At 46.6% G+C, this 17,284-nt stretch overlaps 1 protein-coding gene across 3 annotated transcripts in view; it reads right to left on the bottom strand.

Moving 5' to 3' along the window:
- PKD2L2 (polycystin 2 like 2, transient receptor potential cation channel) overlaps nt 1-17,284 on the bottom strand; it is a 1,160,187-nt gene that overhangs the window by 587,707 nt on the left and 555,196 nt on the right. The window lies entirely within an intron of this gene.

The following is a 17,284-nucleotide window of genomic DNA, read 5'->3' as shown; positions in this document are numbered from 1 at the left end:
TTACTAGGTAAAAAATTATTAGAGATACTGTACCTCACTTTTGTTAATTACCCAAGTCACGGGAGACAAGGTTTATTGTACACCTTTTACCAAGATCCTTTATTAAGCAAAACAAGATAATAAAATACATTGAGATTTATTCACAGAAGTAGGCATACACACAATGGAACACAAAATATAGTTGAAAAGCACACTTACAGAGGGGTCAGGGGGTTGAAAACGGGACTGTTCTAGGTGCAGGGTGTTACCAAGCTCACTAATAAAGGTTAAGCCCACTTGTTTACCCCTGATCTGTGTTCGGAGGTGCTAGAGTTTCAGATTTGGACCTAGATGTCGGAAATGCATTGCTATGACTGTGTGCAAATTAAGCGACAGTAAAGATTTTTCTGTGTTTTACTTTCTCGGGGTGATGGGACCAGGAGATTCCTAGGCTGTAAGTTTCAGGGTGGGTTTGCCGGAGAAAGTCTTTACAGAATGTGGCTATGTAGCGGTGTTCAAGAGTTATAGGATACCCCAACGATGTATCCGGGAATCAAGCAAGATTCTCGGATATATCAAAGCACATTGCTCTAGGCAAACTCCTACCCTGAAAACGTTCTTGCGACTTACCGCCAGGATTCCTGCTGCAGCATTATCCAGAAAAAGTAAACTGGGCATGAAGGGGTTAATGTATACCTGCAATATACAGGGGTCCAAGTATAAGGGGGGGTGCCCAGGTACATGCCCTGGTACTCTGAACCTAGTATACAGTAGGTGTTCAGGGGATGCTCCAGCTATATGATAAAGCTGTGAGTGTTTTTTGTGTGTAAAAGTTTAAAGTCATTTATATAGTGTGGCAGGGATGAGGTTAGTAAATATAGGCAGTATTTCCCCTTATTCCATCCCTGACACCAGAATGGAGACTTTAACATTTTTATCACACAAGATACAGGGAACAGTATATTTTATTAAAGAGTTATGTTCAATATGTATATACAATGATAACCTGTCAATGAACTGTGGGATTTCCGTATCCTGGATTCTGAGGGACCAGATGGCTACCAAGCTTGGTGAATATGGGTCTGTGCGGATTCCGGACTTGAAAGCCTCTGGGATGCAAGGTGTTAGAACAGGAGGAGTACTGCAGTTATACTTGAGTACCTCCGTCCTGGGTTAACACAGGACTATCCGGCAACTATTTTCCCAGCCCCACACTCTGTGGAGCATGGAGCCACTAGGGGTTCAATATGCTAAGAGGCAGAGGTGCCAGTTTTGCGCATGCCCCTTAGCAGAATAAGAAAAGGTGCCCATCCGGCTTTAGAATACCGGTGACTGGCTGGCAGGAGAATTCCCACGCGCTGATAGGCTGTAGAGGTTTGTGAAAGGGACACTGAAACCCATAAGAAGCCTTGCTACCAATCAGGAGAAGAGATTCCAAGCGCCAACCCATCAGCAGCAAATTCAAAGATGCTCTGTGAAGAATAGACATGAGCCGGCTTCAGAGATTTTGACTCAGAAAAGTTTGTAAGTCCTGCTTTTTGAAAACATAGCGGTAATGGCAGGCATTGCATGTCGAAATCAGTACCAGGTCTTTTGTGAGTACCTCCCAGTCATTGTAAAGAACTCCTACAGAGGTCATTTTTGACAATTTTGTTAAAAGGAAGATTTTATTAGTTAGCCCCGTTTCCAGTAAGTGTGTTAACTGTGTAAATTGTGTTACATTGTGTGCATGTCTTCTCTTGAAATAAATTACAATTTATTTTACCTCCTTGCTTTGCTCAATTATATGATCCTAGTATTAAAGGTGTTGATAAATCTGGTCTCCCGTGACATGCTTATATTAACTGGTGGTAGCAGTGGGATCGATTGAGCCTATGTTATAAAATCCTGTGGGGTCGTTTAACATAGCGGGAAACTCGAAGATTGCGAGCTCCCAAAACAAGCGGTAGCGTACACATGGAAAACACAGGTTCTCTTTACCCCTTAGCTTAGTGCCTGCGGGCGAACATGGACAAGCAATCAGGATGGTACTGGTCATGGGACAGAGCCAAGATTGTTAACCTGAGTGAAAGCTATGGGTTACCAACAGATGGTTGGTCAAAGAAACAGCTAGAGGAGGACTTGGAATTTCTTGAAGCCAGTATTGCTTCACCCGAGGACATGGCCCTCAGCTGCAGTTGCAGTGGTCACAAGTAAAACCAAGGCGCAGGAGGCTATGCCAGTCCCGATGGTGGAAAGACATAGGGAGGGAGCTGGAAACCACCGGGATAATGGTGGGGGACTGATTCATGGATGGGCGGCTGTGGTAGTCCCCCTTGGCTACCGGGCCTGACACCCCTGGCATTACCACACTCCCTGCCTCATGGGGAGAGGGTGCTACCGCAGATGAGCAGAGTCAGATGCTTGCAGCAGTCCACGGAACAGCATTTCCCAACTCCCACCTGATCAACGGGTAGCAAGCCGCCGACCGAGTGGGCCGCCACAGTTTTAACAAATTTGTTGATGGCACCGACACGATCAACGGATTTTTAAGAGACTTTGAGACACAATGTCGACGGTACCGGGTGCCACAATGGGACTGGGCTTTGCAAATTAACCCCTTATTGTACGGTGTGGCCAAAGAGACTCTGCAGACTATCCCTCCCAAGATTGCAACAATTATAGCCATGTAAAGGCTATGTTGCTCAAACAGTATTCCCTCACCCAGAAGCGTACCGGGGCATGTTCTGGATGGGGAAGACCTACTACCGGGAGACTTCTCACGTCAGTTGACTTGCGGTTACGGAGTTCTCCCGTCATTTGACCGAGTTCCCACGCCAATTGCTAGTTGCCTTTCAATTACGCCATTAACCAGGATGGAGATACATTGTATCCGAGAACCACTTGAGACGGGAAACCGCAGCCCTTTGATTCAATTGACTCTGCGGTTACGGCTTCTAGTCTCAGTAATGGATATCTATACTCGGCAATGGAACAAAGAGAACGTGCCACACTTATCCACTTAACTTGTGGTTTAGCACTCGCAGCGGCATCTTGTGTCCAAAGCCAGTAATGTTAATGTACCAGGTTATACACCATGGCAGGCATATACACTCCTGCAAAATGGGAACAATAAGGGACAGAGAAAAAAATAATACATGTACAATGCACATAAAATTAACCCCTTCATCCCCAATACGAAATAGGGGTAACCAGCCGAGCATACTGCCTTTATTAATGTGCTGAATACCCACAATTTCGTTACAACCAACCAGCACAAAAAGGCAGTGAGCATGGAAATGCAGATGGAGTTTCCTGCCATGACAGTCCCAGTGAACCAACAACCTCAAGATGTGACAGGCCAGTTAAGCCGCCGGACGAGACAGGCATAACACAGCCTGTAACTTGAGTGGGGATGTGTGACGGTGAAAGGGTTAACCAGGCTCATCAATAAAGGTTAAGCCCGCTTGGTTAACCCAGACCTGTGTGTTAAGTTCTTTGAGTGTCAGCTCTATACTAATTTTGCAACATTAAAGATGTATTTGTCTTTTGCTTTTCTGGGGGTGATTGGATCGGAAGATTTCTAGGCTGTAGGTTTCAGTGTGGGTTTGTCGGAGGAAGTCTTTAAAGAATGTGTCTATGTATCAAGGTTCCAGAGCTATGGGAAACACCAAAAGTTGTATCCGTGAATTGAGTGAGATTCTCAGATACAGCCAAGCACATTACTCCTCCAAACTCTGACTCTGAAAGCGTTATTGCAGCTCACCACCAGGATCCATGCTGCAGCATCCTCCAGCCAAGGTAAATGGGTATGAAGGGGTTAAACTATATCTGCAGCTATACACGGAGTCCCTAGTGTAACAGGGGTTCCCCAATGTAGCAGTTATACCCTAGTACACTGAACTTAGTGTAGGGGTTCAGGGGATTCTCCAGCTAAGTTATTAAGCTGAGCATGATTACAGTGTCAACATTTTTTTAAGGTTATTTTTCTAATGTGTTCCAAGAATGAGGTTGGTGAATGTAGTGAAGATATACACTCACTCCATCCACGACACAAGAATAGGAACTCATACCTTTTAGCACACAGAAAACAGGACACAATATATATATTATTAAATGGTTATAGTTTAATGTGTATATATATTGATAACCTGTATATGAACTGAGGGATTTCCAGGTCATGGATTCAGGTCAGTCCAGATTGCAACCAAGCTTGGTGCCCATGTGTCTGTGCGGAATCCGTACTTGAAAGCCTCAGGTATGTCAAGGTGTTATAACAAGAGGGGTACTGCAGTTCTGCGTGAGTACCCACATCCTTGGATAACACAAGTTTCCTGCGGGTTTCTGTAGTATAGTGAGGACCTCATTGCTTGCGAGCTCCTCAGACAAGTAGCAACTGACACACACATCTAAAGAGCACAAGAGACTTCACTGTTCCCTTTACCCATACCCCAAAGGCACCATGAGAAACCGCTCAGGAAGGTTCTGATCGTGGACCAAAGAGAAGGTAATGGAGAGATGTGCAGGGTACGGTTTACCGACAGATGGGCGGTCAAAGTTACAACTGGAGGAGGATTTGGAGCATCATGAGGACCGCATGGTCCTACCAGAGGGGCAAGTCCCCGTAGCTGCTGTGGTGGCGGCCACTATTCAGCCCGGAGTGCAGGAGGTCCCTCCAACTCCGGGGCTGCAAGGACATGAGGAGAGTGCTAGTGACCCCCCCGGTCGTGGGTGGCTTGGCGCCAGGTAGTGCGGACGAAGTAGCAGCTGCGGCTGCCGAGCGTGCCGTCACTGGGTTCACTGCACTTCTGGCTACATGGGGAACGGGTATTAGCACTGCGGAGCGGGTATAGCTCCTGACAGCAGTGCTCGGAAAAACCCACAACTCCTACCTTGAAAACGGGGAACAAGAGCTTTCCCGGGTGGATCATCACGGCTTCAGCAAGTTTGTGGATGGCACAGATAACCTTGATGCGTTCCTGAACGACTTCGAGATGCATTGTTCCCGGTTCCGTATTCCAAGGAGGGACTGGGTGGTCAGACTGCGACCACTGTTATCTGGAAAAGCCAAACGGACTGTGATGGGTATTCCACGCGTGGATGACGATGACTACGGTCATGTAAAGAACAAGCTGCTGACCCAGAATGCCATGAGCCCCAAATCTTACAGGGGCAAGTTCCAGACGGGGGGAGTACTCCCCGGGGAGCCATACAGTACCTATGCCGGTCGGATGGCTTTACACGGGACTCAGTGGGTGTAGGGGAATGGGGTAAAAAATTCCATAGCCTGCTGGACTTGTTCTTTCAAGAGCTGCTGCTGCAGCAGCTTTCCACGGATGTGAGGGCATGGGTGCTAAAACTACCCCTCAATGGACACACCAACCTGCAGCAGCGATCACCGCACCCAAGTCTGTAGAGTTCAAGCATGAGAGGTGGTGTTACCCTTGCAATAAAATAGGGTATCTCAGGGCAGATTGTCCAAACCGGGACCGGTCCAAGAGACCCCATCAGAGGCAACGCTCACCAGCGGCAAAGCCGGCCGCCCGTGTGCGACTGGCACACACAGGAGCCAACTACAGCCGTGGAACCAGCCCACAGAGGGATGACCAGTGGAGAAACTGCACTTCACACTTCAGAACCAGCAGCAGAGAGCTGAGGACATCAGGTTGCTCCAGTAAGGATGCAGCCCAACGATGTCCGGCAGAAATATCTGCGGAAAGTGACCATCGGAGACTGGCAGGCGGACGGCTTAGTAGACTCCAGTGCCACTGTGACTCTGGTTCTCCCTGATATGGTACAGCCAGAGGATTTGCTCCTGAGCACCGGGATGCAAGTGACCATGCCAGACAGAGGACCGCGGTCACTCCGGGTTTCTTGGGTCTTTATTTGGACTTGGGTGCCGGACGGGCATCAGCAGGTCGCTAAGATGCGTGCCCGGCTGTTGCAGCATTAGTACTGGCCAGGGGCATCCAGTGAGGTGGCAGAGTTCTACCGATTCTGTGATGCCTGCCAGCGAGTACGTAAGGCAGGTGACCGTGTGAAGGCACCCCTGATCCCGTTACCGGTAATAGGGGAACCCTTTCAGCGGGTAGCTATAGACCTTGTGGGACCTCTCATGGTTCCCAGCTGGTCCGGGAAGCGTTACATACTCACTGTGGTGGATTTTGCTACCCGGTACCCTGAGGCGGTAGCGCTTGCCACTATTGATGCTACAGGCGGTAGCAGAGGCTCTGTTAACCATTTTTTCTAAGGTAGGTTTCTCTAGTGAGATCCAAACCAATCAGGGGTCGCAATTCCTGAGTGAATTGCTCTAGTGTCTCTGGGATGCATGCAGGGTGAAGCACCAGTGCACGGCCCCTTACCACCCCCATACCAACAGACTGTGTGTGAGGTTCAATGGTACCCTGAAGCAGATGCTTCGAACCTTTATAGAGGCAGAGGGAAAAGACTGGGAGATTCACCTGCAGCACTTGCTGTTTGCATACTGAGAAGCACTGCAAGAATCTACAGGCTTCTCTCCCTTTGAGCTGCTATATGGTTGCAGGGTACGGGGACCTCTGGATCTATTCCGTGAGGGGTGGGAGGGGGCGACTACCAATACTGATGCTTCTGTGCTTCAGTATGTGATAGATCTCAGAGACCGGCTAGAGATGCTCATGGTGTTGGCACAGGACAACCTCTGGGCTGCTCAGACCAACCAGAAGACCTGGTATGATCAGAATTCCCCTAGCAGAGAGTTCATCCCAGGACAGCAGGTACTTGTTCTCAAGCCCATTCGGGAGAACAAATTGATGGCTGCCTGGTCGGGACTGTACCCGGTACTCCGAAAGATGTACAAGTGCAACAATGTTGTACAGGTAGATGCTGAGACAGGGAGGAAAAAACTTATCACATATCATGCTCAAGGAGTACATAGCACCGAAAGTGGCATCGGTGCTGGCCATTTGCAGCCCACCGATGGGGGATCCGGCGAGCAATGCTCTGCCTCATCTCCTGGGGGAGGCAAGACAGGAAGGTTCAGTAGAGCAGGTTGAGATAGGGTCTCAGCTGAGTGTCACGCAGAGGACAGAAGCCAGGGCTATGCTACTGAATTATAGGGCTCTCTTCTCGGACAAGCCGGGAAAGACACACATTGCAGATCACCCAGTGCTGACAGGAGATCTGAGTCCTCTGCATAAGCACGCTTATAGAGTGTCAGCAGAGGTTAAGGGCAGTATAAAGAGGGAGGTAGAAGAGATTCTGGCGCTAGGGGTAATTGTACCATCCCAGAGTCCTTGGGCTTGTCCGGTAGTCCTGGTACATCAGAAGGACGGAACCACCCGGTTCTGTGTGGACTACCGGCAGCTCAATGTGGGCACAGTGTCAGATGCCTACCCCATGCCCTGCATGGATGAGTTGTTAGATGAACTCGCGGGGGCAAGGTATCTGATGACAATGAATCTCAGTAAATGTTACTGGCAGATCCATTTGACCCAGGAGGCTAGAGAGAAGTCGGCATTTATTACCCCAAGTGGCCTGTGTGCATTTTTTGTGATGCCATTCGGAATGAAAAATGCACTGGCTACCTTTCAACGCCTGGTCAATCTATTGCTGGAGGGTATGCAAGGGCATACCTGGACGACATTGCTGCCTTTAGTAACTCGTGGGACTCACAGTTAGTGAATGTAGCTGCGGTGCTAGCCAGGATTAGGGAAGCGGGACTCACGTTGAAACCCACCAAGTGCTTAGTAGGGATGGCAGAAGAACTATACCTGGGGCACAGGGTGGGTGGTGGGCATCTTAAGCCAGAACCAGCTAAGGTGGAAGCTATAGTGAAGTGACCCTTTCCCTAAACCAAGAAACAAGTCATGGCTTTCTTATGCATCGCAGGCTACTACAGAAAGTTTGTCCCTCAGTATAGCACCATTGCCAAACCCCTGACTGACTTGACCTAGAAGCGACAGTCTGTGCTGGTAGTCTGGTCTCCTGCCTGTGAGGTCTGCTTTCAGGCATTGAAGACTGCACTAGCCAGCGCTCCCATTTTGGCTGCACCGGACTATGCAAAGAAGTTCTTGGTGCAGACTGATGCCTCGGACTATGGCATTGGGGCTGTACTCAGCCAAGTGGGGGAGGAGGGTAGTGAACACCCCGTGGTGTATCTGAGCCGCAAGCTGCTGCACCATCTATGTAAAGCATGGGTATCCATTTTCTATGGGTTTGACCTGTAACCACAAGTCAATTGGATAAGTGGTTTGCGGTTAGCTTTACCGATAGAATGTATCCGTTCCTCGGGTAGCTTTCTGATTTGAAAGGCAGCCAGTCAATTGACGTGGGAACTGTGTCAATTGACGTGAGAATTTGGTGAACTTGAGTCCCCGAAGCCGGCATTTCAATTAGGAAAGCTAACTCGAGAACGGAAGCACACAGAACCCTGTTTTTTGGAGTGCATATGTAATAAAACACAACATATCTTTACATGGAACAATTATAGTAAAAATATACACCCAGAACATAATGTTTTAATAAAGTGTGTAAACTGTGTGTTTAAACTGTATGGGCAGGACTTGTTCCTATGAGGCCGGGAAAAATTCCTTTGATCTGTAAATACAGTAGGTCGGGGGTGGATGAGCTGCAGGTATTTTATTACTGCCACTTCAAAGGGATTCCGCTGCCTAGGTGCCCCTCAGTCTAAAGAAGTGTCAGGGAGCACCATAATGTACTGTATACATGGCTGGATTCCTAAGAAGTCGTAGATCCCGGGCCATTGATGATTTCGCACCAAACCTCAGACTAAGAGGCGCCAAAAAGAGGGTATACTTAGTGTGCTTAGTTGCCCGGGTGTTGCCCGGGTGTCAAGCTGACACATGCGCTTTGAATACCGGGAAGCCTTTTTGCCTGCTTTTGCAAAACTATTCTCAGAATGGGGATTGGGTGCTCATGTTAAAGGTAGGCAGGAATTGTCTATAACTATGCCTACCGAGCTATCCCCGGTGTGTTCGTGATTCCTGATTCTACAGTATGATCCATGATGTGAATACCCAAGACTTTGTTCCAGCGCTGCGACAACCAGTCCTGGAGAGAAGGGGTTAATAACAACGTAACTAAGGATTTACCCCAAACTTTGGAATTCATTAGCCCTGGTGACTCTCGAACAAATTCTAACGAATCACTACGAAATTCTTTGAGGTGGCTGAGTTATTAGGTCGGCAAGTTGCGATCTAGACACGGGACCTTTAAACCAAAACTGCATTTCTTGCGCTTGCATGCAAAGGACAATTTATTTTGTTCCCTTATCCCAGTAAGTGTTGTTTTAAGTGTATTCTGCAGATGTTGTGTGTTTGTCTTTTAAGGAAATAAATCACAATTTATTTTTGCAACTTGTTCTGTTCAATCGAGTACCCAGAATTTATAAATGTGTTGATACAGTTGGTGTCCATCGTTACACTACCTATATGGCTGGTCACCTACAGTGATCACTGATCACAGTCCACAGAGGTGGCAACAAAAGATGTCGGGGGAGGGGGGCAAGTTGCTATGCTTGACTCTTGCATTAAAGGAATGTGACTTCACCATCCAGCATAAGAAAGGCAGTGAACACGGCAATGCCAATGGACTTTCACACCAGGACTGTCCCAGTGAGCCAAAAGCCTCAAGACGTGACAGGTAAGTTAAACCACCTGATGAGGCGGTCGTAACAAAGCCTTCATCTTAAGGAGGGAGGTGTAACGCTGAAGGGATTAAGCAGACTCACTAATAAAGGTTCAGCCCACTTGGTTACCCCAGATCCGAGTGTTGGGGTCCTAGAGTGTCAGCTCTTGGACCCAGATGCCCTAAATGCATTACTGTGACTATGTGCAAAATATGCGACATTAAAGATTTCTGTGTGTTTTGCCTTTCCTGGGATGCTGGGACTGGGAGATTTCTAGGCTGTAAGTTTCAGGGTTGGTTTGTAAGAGAAAGTCTTTACAGCATGTTGCTACTGTATGTATCGGGGTTCTGGAGTTATGGGATACCCCTGGAATTGGATCCGGGAATTGGGTGAGATTTTGGGATACAGCCACGTACATTACTCATGTCAAACTCTGACTCTGAAAGCGCTATTATGACTCACCGCCACGATTGCTGCAGCATCTTCCAGACAAGGTAACCGGGCATGAAGGGTTTATTGCATACCTGCAGCTATACACATGGTCCCTAGAATAAAGAGAGGTCCCTAGTATAAGGAAGGGTACCCCAGGTACATGCCCAGGTACCCTGGGCCTGATATAGGAGTTCTGGGGGAACTACAGCTATGTGATAAAGCTGAGAGTGTTTTCCTGTGTGTAAAAGATTTTTAAGTCAGTTCTAACATGTGCCAAGTATGAGGACAGTGAGAATAGGATATATATATACACTCACTCCATCCCTGACACCAGAACAGGGACTTACATATTTTATCACACAGAAGACAGGACACAGTATATTTTATTAAATGGTTATTTTTAATAGGTATATGTACGGTTAACCTGTGAATGAACTGTGGGATTTCCAAGTCATGGATTCCAAGCGACCAGATGGCATCCAAGCTTGGTGCCTAAGGGTCTTTGCACAGTCCTGAATTGAAAGCCTCAGGGATGCCAGGGTGTTAGAATAGGAGGGGTACTGCAGTTCTGCTTGAGTACCCGCATCCTGGGTTAACACAGGGCTATCCGGTCACCATTTGCCAGAGCCCAGACTCTGAGGAGCCCTGACAGCGGATGGGCTCAGTATGGAAAGAGTCAGAGGTGCCAGGTTAGCCCATTCCCCCTTTCAGAATGAAAAAAGGTGCCCACACTGCTTTAAAATACCAGCAAAGCGGGGATTGGCTGGCAGAAGAATTTACACTCCATGTGTTGGAGGACAAGCTGCGGGACAGCCTGTCCCAAAGTGTATGACAGCTAGTCGCCATCCCAGAACTCTCTGTTGTTGTTCTCTCTTTTGTGTTCAGTGTTCCTATGTGGTTCTATGTCTTCACAAGTGATTCCAGAAGTCCAAATTGCCATAGGGGCAAGAACAGGTCGGACCGAACCCAGAGACGCCTTGTAGAGATTGCAAGGAACAAGGCTGTAGGACTTTTTAAACCGGAATATTTTCTAAGTCCCCACTTCAGCACTGGACTGTTTTAAAGACTTTGGGCCTCATGCACTAAGCGCCGAAAAGCGTTTAATCGCCATTTTCTCGCTAAAAATGCCTTCCCGGTTCAGTAAGCGCCGATAAGTGGGAAAAATCGGCTATTTTTGTTCCCGATAAAAAAATATCGGCAGCCGGGTGCCGATAAGCCACTTATCGGCACTTTTTGAACTCGGCTGAATTCAGGTAGCTCCGATCAGCTTTTCGCTGCTGATCAACACTCCAGAATTCAAAGTTTACGCCAATCCGTCCCGCCAACTTAAGTTGGTGGGTTGGTGGTGTATAAACATCGGCAAGGTCGACACTTAGAGAAAATCAGGCCTTTTTCCTGGCTGGGATTGATGCCGGGGGTCTCCGGAGCTGATATCCATTAATACCAGCACCGGAGCCCCCCGGCATGCATCCGAGGCAGGAAAAATGCATATAAAGCCCACTTCATTACCTTAGCGGCTAACCGCTAAGGCAATGAAGGGGTTAACCCACCGTGCCAGGTTTATTGTGGGTAGCAGGGGTGGGTGAAGAGGGTATTTGGCCCTTGTTGCTTGTTTAGGGCTTGCAGGGGGGTTCCGGGTTAATACCGCTTCGGTCATGAAGGGGTGAAGACCTCCCGCTACCCACCCGCAAGCCCTAAACAACCACCATTGGGGCCAAATACCCCCTTCACCCACCCCAGGTACCCACATTTAAAAAAAATACACACACAACAGCCCCACACTAAATATATATATATATAGGTATCAGTACCGTGTTAGCCGAGCTTCAATAATCAAAAAATAAATAGATGATACCGTTCTGTGGCTAACGAAATGCTTTTATTTGTGCGAGCTTTCAAGATACACTGATCTCTTCTTCCGGCGATGTTACAATGAATGGTGCAAAAGGTATACTTAAAAACAGTGTCTCTTGGAATGTTATCTGTGCTGTTCCTTCCCCCGGTGTGGATGTGTTTTATGGCTAGAGGTGTCAAAAGGTTACTGAAAGCAAGTGAAGAAAGAGTGTGTATGTGTGTATTACCCCAACAACCCCTATACCCCCCTAACATACACATATATGCACATCAATGATACTAGAGGCCGGCGGGGGCCTTCGGGTGTTATCCGCAGGCCTGCAGTACCAATTCTGTGCCCCCCCCACAATTAATGTCAAAACACATACATACTTATAAAGAAATAACCCCCCCCCCGTAATGCATACAGTATAGTAATTGGCACAATTACTATTATCCACAAATGGATAATAGTGAATGTGCCCATTTTAAATACATAAAGAACAATAAATACAGTACATTAAATACATATTGCACTCACCCTTGTCCAGCTGCCACGATGAAGGCGATCCTCATCTTCATCACCGTCCATGCCCTCTCTGCTGCTGCAAAACAGAAACCAGAATAAAAACATCCAATGTTATGTCCCCTAATCTCTTAATCACCATAGCGGTTATTAACCGCTACAGTCATTAAGGGGTTAACCCACACTCACCCACCACTCCGGAGGCCTACATACCCTCCCCCACTAACCCCCCACCCTGTGAGGCCTAACCATCCTCACCCACTACCCAGCCGGGAGGCCTACCCACATACCCTTGGGGCCAATACCCCCTCCCCCACCCCCAGTACCAACAATAAAAACAATACATAGCCCCACAATAAACATCATTCTATACATATTTATTCTTTTACATACAGGGTTCATACCCCAGGCCCACGCGAATCCCTGGCAGGCCTGACAGGTCACCTCACAGACCTACAGGTTACCAGCAACTTGTTTTATACAGGTTCTGGAGGCCTGTTGGTGATTCCCGCCAGGCGCCATGGCCCACCAGGTGGTCTCCGCGGGTCACCATGGGCCACAATTGGGTCCCCACGGTAGGCCCGCAGATGTCTTGGAGCCCCAGGTCAGACCCACAGGTGTCTGCGGGGCCTCAGGTGGTTCCCATGGGGGTCTGGGGACCCACGGGTGGGCACTACAGGTCCGCAGTGCCCCCACAGATGTGGGGCCATCGGTTCTTCCCCACACACTACAGGTCCGCGGTGCCCCCACAGATGTGGGGCCACCGGTTCTTCCCCGCAGGTGTCCCCTGTGGACCCACCAGCCTGATACCCGTGAGATACCCGAGGATACCGCAGGTGGTCTCCAGAGGCCTTACGCAGAACCAAAAGGAACAAACCCTGAATGTAAAATAAATAAACCTGACCTATACATTCAATACATCAATCCCCCCACCCCAACACCTAAGAAGAAGGGGGTAGGATGGTCCGTGGTTCACAGCAACTTCAGCAGCCAACGCATGGATGTCTAAAAAAACTTTATTGATCGCTAGCAGCAAACATCAGGCAACCACTCTAACATGTTTCGTCCAGGCTATGGACTTTTTCAAACTCTTTGAAAAAGTCCATAGCCTGGACGAAACATGTTAGAGTGGTTGCCTGATGTTTGCTGCTAGCGATCAATAAAGTTTTTTTAGACATCCATGCGTTGGCTGCTGAAGTTGCTGTGAACCACGGACCATCCTACCCCCTTCTTCCTGTGTCATCATTTCCGGAGGAGCACGCTGACGCCAGCTACACCAGAGGAGGAAGCCGCTGCAGAATTCCCTGCACCAACAGGGACGGCTTTTTCGTGAGTACTCCTAACCTCCACGTGGTATTTCAGGGATATTATTGAGGCGGTTAGTGCCGGGCTGTGATTTACTTGGGGGCGCCCCTTAGGGAGGTGTCCCCCTGTACCTCTATCCGGCTTACTATTACCCAACTCCCTGTTTTCAATACCGGAGGCTTATTGTTTCATTAATCATTGCTGGGTCTCTCTTCAATCAAGTTGCCATAAAGTGTGTGCACTACCTGTTAGCAGCCTCGGTATACTGGGTAATTCCAAATTCTCTAGCACCCCAACACCTACAGTACAATAATGTGCCAAATAACTATTATCCAGATAGGGACAATAGATTATTTGCCCATTATTAAACACATTAACTAGCATATTAAAATAAATAAAGTACTTTGGACCTGATCAATAAGAAGCCCCCGTCGCCAGCAAAATCCTTGTCCTCCGTTGCCCACAAAAAACATAGCCAATACATAGCCAATACATTGCAATTACATTCAGATATCAATTAACCCCTTAATCACCTTATCAGATAATAACCGCAAAGGCAATTAAGGGGTTAAGCCACCCTGGCCCGATACCCATCCTTCACCCATTCATTTGTACAGTGGCTCCATCATGCAACTATATATATATATATATATATATATATATATATATATATATATATATATATATATATATATATATATATATACACACATGATGAACCAATATACAAATGAATGTAGAAGGGTTATCAAAAACATGCTCTACTACAAATACCACTTCTCCATACAGACACAGTACAATAAAATCATATTTCCTTAAAAAATCCAATCTCATCTTCCAATCAAAATCCTCAAATGCCAATCAAAAGCCTCAAATGCCAATCAAAACATTGCATTTAAATTGTATACATGATGCATACAATCTATGCAACATATACACTCTGCCATGAATGTTAACAATAACATATTCCAAACAAAATACCAATACATCCAAACAAGTATACTATTTAAACCAATCAAGTAACCATAAATCAATTAGCATTCATTATTTAAATCACTAAACAATTTAAATTCCATCCATAACATTTAAACAATTAACTATTTCAATCGTTAAACAGAACAAGTTATTCTCAGACAAAATATAATTACCAAAAAGAATACAATATACAAAAGCAAGCCTCACCCTGACCTAAAGTACACCATACAAGACCAAAAATTACATCTATCTAATTTTAAAATACATTACACACACATTTATGCATAGCAGCATAGCCAAACACATTTTAAACACAGCAAAACAAGCTTTTCAAACAACATCATTTCTTACCCTGTATGTATATATCGATCTAGACATACATACATACATTCATACAGTGGCAAGAAATGATATACCAAAAAAAAAAAAAACACATGTAAAAAAACAAAAAAAATGAATAAGTTAAATAAAATACATTTCTTTTGTTCACTTACCATTACTTGACCCACTCACCAACTCCCGTTGAACAGCTTACTCTCGAACCAATCCACGCACAGGAACCCATAACATAATAAACCATAAAATAATAATGCGGACCCGTAGTGTGCGGGGAAGAACCGATGGCCCCACGTCTGTGGGGGCACCGTGGACTCATAGTGCCCACCCGTGGGTCCCCAGACCCCCGTGGGAACCCCGTGGCAAAAATTACATCTATCTAATTTTAAAATACATTACACACACATTTATGCATAGCAGCATAGCCAAACACATTTTAAACACAGCAAAACAAGCTTTTCAAACAACATCATTTCTTACCCTGTATGTATATATCGATCTAGACATACATACATACATTCATACAGTGGCAAGAAATGATATACCAAAAAAAAAAAAACAAACACATGTAAAAAAACAAAAAAAATGAATAAGTTAAATAAAAAACATTTCTTTTGTTCACTTACCATTACTTGACCCACTCACCAACTCCCGTTGAACAGCTTACTCTCGAACCAATCCACGCACAGGAACCCATAACATAATAAACCATAAAATAATAATGCGGACCCGTAGTGTGCGGGGAAGAACCGATGGCCCCACATCTGTGGGGGCACCGTGGACTCATAGTGCCCACCCGTGGGTCCCCAGACCCCCGTGGGAACCCCGTGGCAAAAATTACATCTATCTAATTTTAAAATACATTACACACACATTTATGCATAGCAGCATAGCCAAACACATTTTAAACACAGCAAAACAAGCTTTTCAAACAACATCATTTCTTACCCTGTATGTATATATCGATCTAGACATACATACATACATTCATACAGTGGCAAGAAATGATATACCAAAAAAAAAAAAACAAACACATGTAAAAAAACAAAAAAAATGAATAAGTTAAATAAAAAACATTTCTTTTGTTCACTTACCATTACTTGACCCACTCACCAACTCCCGTTGAACAGCTTACTCTCGAACCAATCCACGCACAGGAACCCATAACATAATAAACCATAAAATAATAATGCGGACCCGTAGTGTGCGGGGAAGAACCGATGGCCCCACATCTGTGGGGGCACCGTGGACTCATAGTGCCCACCCGTGGGTCCCCAGACCCCCGTGGGAACCACCCAAGGCCCCGCAGACACCTGTGGGTCTGACCTGTGGCTCCCACACATCCGCTGGCCTACCGTGGGGACCCAATTGTTGCCCACAGTGACCCACGGAGACCATCTGGTGGACCATGGCACCTGGCGGGACCCACCAACAGGCCTCCAGAATCTGTATGAAATTAGTTGCTGGTAACCTGTAGGTCTGTGAGGTGACCCGTCAGGCCCGCCAGGGACTCGCGTGGGCCTGGGGTATGAACCCTGTATGTAAAAGGATAAATCATGTATTTATGGGGGGGGCGCAGGGGGTGGGTTATGTATTTAATAAATAGAATGATGTTTATTGTGGGGCTGTGTATTGTTTTTATTGTTGGTACTGGGGGTGGGGGGAGGGGGTATTGACCCCAAGGGTATGTGGGTATGCCTCCCGGCTGGGTAGTGGGTGAGGGTGGTTAGGCCTCACGGGGTGGGGGGTTAGTGGGGGAGGGTATGTAGGCCTCCGGAGTGGTGGGTGAGGGTGGGTTAACCCCTTAATGACTGTAGCTGTTAATAACCGCTATGGTGATTAAGAGGTTAGGGGACATTACATTGGATGTTTTTATTCTTGTTTCGGTTTTGCAGCAGTGGAAGGGGCATAGGCAGGATGAAGATGATGATGGTCTTCATCGTTGCAGCCAGACATGGGTAAGTGCAATATGTATTTAATGTATTTATTGTTCTTTATGTATTTTAAATGGACAAATGCACTATTATCCATTTGTGGATAATAGTAATTTTGCCCATTACTGTATTGTATGTTTTAGGGGGGTGCATTTATTGTAAAGTATTTGTGTTGTTGTATTTTTTTGGGGGGGTACAGAATTGGTACTGCAGGCCTGCGGGGAACACCCGAGGGCCCCCGCCGGCCTCTAGTATCATTGCTGTGCATCCCAAAAATGAGATATATGTAATGGGGGTATAGGGGTTGTTGGGGGCACAGGGGATATATGTTGTGTATTGCAATGTTTATTGGGGACA

Source organism: Ascaphus truei, chromosome 5 (assembly GCF_040206685.1).
Source record: "Ascaphus truei isolate aAscTru1 chromosome 5, aAscTru1.hap1, whole genome shotgun sequence".
Lineage (NCBI taxonomy): Eukaryota > Metazoa > Chordata > Amphibia > Anura > Ascaphidae > Ascaphus > Ascaphus truei.
This window is presented reverse-complemented; position numbering and strand designations above follow the sequence as displayed.